The sequence below is a fragment of the Gorilla gorilla genome, chromosome 12 (genome assembly GCF_029281585.2).
Source record: "Gorilla gorilla gorilla isolate KB3781 chromosome 12, NHGRI_mGorGor1-v2.1_pri, whole genome shotgun sequence".
NCBI lineage: Eukaryota > Metazoa > Chordata > Mammalia > Primates > Hominidae > Gorilla > Gorilla gorilla.
In genome coordinates, this window is record NC_073236.2 from 24,850,435 (window position 1) to 24,856,434 (window position 6,000).

The 6,000-nt window shown below is 65.2% G+C and overlaps 1 pseudogene; it reads right to left on the minus strand.

Moving 5' to 3' along the window:
- The window catches only part of LOC115933190 (protein Dok-7-like), a 38,531-nt pseudogene extending 33,916 nt beyond the window's left edge, over positions 1–4,615 (minus strand).
- Between the last annotated feature and the right edge of the window lie 1,385 nt (positions 4,616–6,000).

The window sequence follows — 6,000 nt, forward strand, 5'->3', positions numbered from 1 at the left end:
ACCCAGGACGCGGATCCTCACCAGACACCCAGGCTGCCTTGATCTTGGACCTCCAGCCCCCAGAACCGTGAGCAGTGACTGGCTGTCGTCTGAGCTACCCAGGCTGTGGCATTCGCTAAGAGCCGCCTGAGCTAAGACAGCCACATAAGCCCACACTCACACATTCACTCTTACACACTCACCCAAATGCTCACACTTGCTCACACGTGCACACGCTCCCACGGTGTGTACAGGTGCACATGTACATCCTAACACACACGCACGTGCACACACGCTCCCCCTGCATTCACCTCCACAGCCACAGGGAAACGAGGAATCCAGGATGAGCCCTGGGACTTGGGTGGGGGAGGGATGCCTGGGGACCCTTCTGGGGTGGGGGCTGGGGTGGGGGGGTCTTCCCTGGACACGTGGGGCTGAGAAGCCCACCAGACACCGGGCGTCGATGCACACAGGCAGTTGGATGCAGGCTTCTGGAGATGTAAAAATAACTGTGGAGTCATGAGCACACGGAAGGCCTTACAGCCAGGGCGGAGAGCCGGGGAGGGTGGGAGGGAAGAAGGAGGAGGGGGAGAAGCCGCAGGGAAGATGGAGTGAGTAGGCGTGGTGACCCAGGGAAGGCAGGGGCGTGTGTGGGCCGGGGACGCAGTGGGGGGGGGGTCCCCGCCCACACTGAACACGATGGGAGTCCGCAGAAGTGGCTGCGGGACAGCCTTTGGAGGTCACAGTGACCTTGAGGCTGTGCCTTTAGCAACACAGGTGGTAGCCGCCTGAGGGGACCCTGCTGGGGGTGCAGCAGCCTGGAGCCGCCCCCAGAAGCTGGGCAGGAGCAAGGGGGGCGTCCATCGACCAGGCCGGCCTGCTGATGCCTCCTCGGGCCAGGCCACAGCCAGGACACACGAGACCAAGATCCAGTGCCTAGCCCTGGACCCATTCACAATCTGGTTCGGGAAGGAAACGCGTGAGGGTGCCCCTGCCCGGCACAGGTGTTGGAGGTGTGGTGCAGGTGGGCCCCCCAGACCACAGACATCACCAAGGGCAGCCCAGGACGAGGCTCCAGATGCCAGGGTCAGGCCCCCGCGCCCACCTCTCCATCGCCCTCAAGAGCCCTGTGAGTAGACGAGGACGCAGGTGGGGAAGGAGCCGTCCCAGGTCACCGCTCCCACATGTGGAGCTGAGAGCTGCACCCCAGCTCTCTGATTCCCTGTCCTGACGCGGGGGCTGAGGGAAGGTCGCCCTGTTCTTGATGTTTCTATGGGGAGAGGATAACTGGCCACCACCCACGCCCGGTCTTCAGCCCGGAGCTGGGATGTCAGCCCCAGTCCGTTGGGGCAGGAGCCAGACATACAGGAAATCCACCACCAGGAGGCTCTGCTCGGGAAGGGCCGACCCAGTGTCCACCCCCAGCCCCTCGTTAGCAGGGGAGCTGTGGAGGGCAGGGCCCCAGGACAGCACTAGCCGTGGGGCAGCTCCGGGGCTCACGGGGCACCTGCCAGGGGGCTCCCGGCTCCTGCGCCGTCTCCGTGGGGTCCCTCCTGCAGGCCGGGCTCAGTCCCACCAGGCTGCCTTTGAGGGTGATGCAGAACTGGGAACCCTGCCCTCCGGGAACTCAGCATTAGAACCGAGAGCAGGGATAGGGGAGACTAAGCAAGGGCCCAGCCATCAGCCCGGGGGCAGGCGCAGAACTTCCAGCCAGCTGTGGGGGGCAAGGTTTGGGTTGGTTGGGGGGAACTGGGCTCTGCCCAGCAGTCCGTGTCTTGGGCCAGATCCCTCGGGTTTCTGAGCTTCAGCTTCCCCCCACCATGGTGACTCCAAGACCCTGCCAGCTCCAGGACTCGGGCCCTCCTGGTGGCTTTTCTGAGCTGGATGAAGCCCCCAGGGGCAGCCCCTGTGGGAAGCAGGCCCCCTCAAGTGTCTGGCCCGGGGCCACACCCTCCACAGGATGTCAAGAACACTTTCCTCACCACCCCCAGCCGCTGCACCAGGGAGGAAGAAGAGAGGGGCTGGGCCAGGCGCCGCTGGCATGCAGGGCCACCAGCAGTGAGTCCTGGGCCACGACTGGACATAGACCACCCTCCTCCCCCGGGGCCCTGCCCAGAGAGGGGACGCAGACATGCATTCCACAGTGAGGACGCGGTGGAGACCTCAAGGAACGTGGTCCCACTGCAGGGCACCCTGCAGTCCCACACCGAGGCAGACGGCCCGACGTCCACTGGCCATGCCGGGCGCTGCGGCTGAGCAGCCCTTTGATAAAAGGGTTTCCCTTTCATTCGCTAAACCTTGTCATAACAGAAAGACGTGCTCACGATTGAGAAAAACGCAAGGAGGAGAGAGGAGCCAGTGGAAAAGGTGCACATCGGGGCCCTTCCCAGAAGGAAATCACCACTGGTAACAAAAAGAACCCTGCCTGTCTTACAAGGAAGCAGACGGGACCCTTCCTCTCTCCCTCACACCAGGAGCACAGGGTCTGTGCTGTCTGCTCCTCCAGGGCTGGGGCCTGCTCCCTCCACGCCGGGCCCATCCACAAGGGAGGTGGTCTCCAGCGCTGAGCGGGAAGGTAGCTGGGTGAAGGCAAAGGGGGCAGCATCCAGGGAGGCTTATGAGGGGCGGGGGGAAGAGACATCAGGGCCTCTGAGCAGAGAGGAGGTGCCAGGCTGGCCTGGTCAGGGTGGGGAGGTGGGCATGAGAACTCCGCTCTGTCCCATCCCCTCGTCTGACCGACCTCTGGGCAACCCCACAGGGTGTCAGTTTCAACCCTAGGCTGCTGGAGTGACCAACACAGAAAGCAGGTGTCCAAAGCAATGGGTCCCAGGCCAGTGAGTCAGTGGGTGCTAGGGACACCTGGCTGCAAGGCTTGGAATGAACATCCACCCAGAGGGGGCATGGCACCTTCCACTACCCCACATCACCTCCCACGCCAGCCCCACAAGGCTGCAGATCTCAACTGCGCGGGATACGGGATAACCCAGCAGACGCTCGGGAGCCACCATGTTCACCTACAGACTCACAGATTGTCCCACCTGGGGGACCCATTGCAAACTCCTGTCACTCCACTCAGGCACTCACCGGCCGGGGGAGCACACCCTCTTGAGGCTGGCAGGCCCTGCCTCCTGGGACTGTCTGATTCAGAAAGAAAATCCCTCCAAGAGGGACAAAGACCTCTCCTCCAACACTCCTCTTTGGGGGCTGCTGTCCCGGGTGCCTTCCTGGGCTGCGGCCTCTCTAGAGGGTCTGCACTGGCTCCAGCCCAGCACCGTCCACCAAGCATCACCTGCCCCACCACGGCCCCGACCCAGCCACAGCTGACTAAAGCCTGTCATCCGCCCAGCCTGGCAGGGCCTCTCACTCTGCCCAGACCCCATCCCTTCCTATACCAGGTCCCCTGCAGCCCCGGAGGACAAAGACGCCCTCCCAGGCTCTGTTGGTGCCCCCACAGCTCCAGGCAGGAGGTCTGGGCACGGAGGGCTGAGTGGAGAAGTGACCAGCGTGCAGTCCAGGCCCTGCAAGGGGAGGCGGAGGCAGGCAGGAAGTGCTTTCCTCCAGGACCACCTGAGGCCCTGCAGAGGGGACGCAGGAGGCATCCCTGCCCCACACCCTCCCTGGGAGTCACAGACACCCGTCCTGGAGGGCGCTCTGGCAGCCCCCTGGCGTACAGCCCCCCATGCACGCAGGCCGAGCATCCCACCCAGACCCGGGCCTGGCCGGCTCCGCCGCACCAGTCCTCTGGAGCAGCTGCAGGCCCGGCTCAGCCCTCCCTACAGGCCCAGCGCTGCAGGCGGCCTGGGCTGCCAGACCTGGGGGCTCCGTGCTGACCCTCCCCAAGCTGGGGTGCTGGCTCAGGGCGGGGACTGCGGGGGACCCCTGCCTCCTCCCAGAGGACTTTTCCCCCAGCAATGTGGCAGTCACTCTGCCCTGCCCCACCGCAGCCCAGCCTCTCCTCTGCCTGGGAGGGGTCCAGGGTCAGCGCTAACCCACGCAACACCCCTGGAGGCTGGGTTCAGGGGCCCTGCTCTGAGCGTTTCCACAAGCACAGCTCAACCCTCAGGCATGTGGGGCTTTGCTTCTGGGGGGCCCCTTGCTGCTCTGCTGGGGGGCTCAGGGCCTGCGTCCCCTCCGCCTACAGGGCCACCAGGCAGCCCCCTCGGGCCTCAGTCTGCGCTGCTGGAAAGAGGGTTCTTCCGTCCAGGGCCCCCACCTGCGCTCCCAGGGGCGCTGTGGGGTCCGGGTCCGCGCGGAGCTCTCGGGTTTCCCGGCGGGGTGACAGCGGCGGCGATTTTGGGCAAGCTGGCATTACTGCCCCGGGCCTCGGTAACCCGTGTCGCTAGGCCCCCCGCGCCCACCATCCCCCGCCCACCCCGCTCACCTGCCACGGGCGACGGCTTGCGCAGCACCAGCCACTTACTCTTCCACTGCGGGGACAGGGGGGAGCGTGAGCCGCCGCCCGCGCCCGCGCCCCCCCCGCGCCCCCGACGCGCCCCGACCTTCTTGCCGTCCCGCAGCTTGACCTGGCCCTCCTCCACCAGCGCCGCCTCGGTCATCTTCTGTCATGGTTCCGCGCCGCCGCGCTCGCCCCGGCGCCCCAGCCCAGGGTCACTTTCAAAATAGCTCCCAGGGCCCTGGGCTGGGCCAGGAGGGCGGGCCCGCGGGCAGGGCGGCGACACCGGCGACTCCAGGGCCGGCGCGGGCGGGGCTCCTTCTCCTGCGGGCGGCTCCCCCACCCCCACGGGCCCCTCTGGCACCACCGTCCCGCGGCGGCCACTGGAGCCGCCCGCCCTCTGGAGCAAGCGCACCATCTGGGCTCAGACGTTAGACCAGCGCCTGGGGTGGGGGGTCGGGCGGGGACTTCTTTTTCAAAAAGCAGAGAAAACCACCCAGCAGACATCGGCCCGGCTCTGGGCACTGCTCCCAACTTTGAAGTTGGTCTTCAAACAATCTGGCTTCCCAGACTGGCATCTGCCCCTCCCACTACCCCAGGGGTCACCAGACACCCCGACAACAGACTGGCCACGGGCAGCCCAGGCCCAGGATGCTCTTACATCCCCAGGCTTCCCCCACACTGAGGTGACCCCTCCCCAGGCAGGCAGTAGGGGTCGAGGAGCCCCTGGCAGCCTCTGTCTCTTCCTCCATTTCTGTTCCCATTAAAAGCCTGCAGGGACCCCAGTGCAGGTGGGCGGGTCCAGGACCCACATTGCCGCCTTGGGTCCCCAGGTCTCCACCTCTTCTGCCCCCATCCCAGGCAAGAGCAGGCCCTGGTTAGGCCAGCCGGCTCCGATGGGCAGAGGAGCTGCCTGCTTTGTAAAGGACCCGCCAGCAGCCCTCCCAGCTGGGTGGACTTTGTGTTCCTGGACTCCCCCTCCTTGACCCTGTGGCTCCAGTCCAGCTGTCCCCAAGCTCTGGCCTGGGCATTAGATGTCACACCCAGGTTCTTTTGCAGAGAGGCCATGTGCTTTGGGGAACCTGGCAGGTCTGTGCCTTGGGTGTCAGCCCCATCCGAGAGATGGCCTCCACCACCCTGGGGTTGGGGACACCAAGCAGATACGGGAACAGCAGTGGGGAGGGGCGATGGCACCCTAGAAGATAAGCACCTGGACAAACAGCAAAGCTCCGTCCACATGCCCTACCCTAGACCCCATCCTCACGGGGCTGACGGTTCTCGGGGGAGAAGAAGGAAGGGGTAGACAGTGTCCCGTTAGGGAGGAGACGTCTTCATTTCATCCCATCCAGACCCTAGGCTGGGCTCTGTCTGCCTCGTACTGAGGAGGAAATGGAATAAAGGCAGCGTGAGGCCTCACAGCCAGGACTGAGCCACATCAGCTGACCTCAGAGCAGGGCTCAGAGGCATCGGGAGCCCTGGGCGCCCCTCCCCACTGCCCCTGTGATCCAAGAGACAGGTCTCCGGTGGGCCACAAGGGTTGGCTTTGATGCTTCGGTGATGTCTTATCAGGGCCTCATGTAAGGCAGGAGACACCAGGCCCAGGAAGCAGAATTTTGCATCCCCCACTC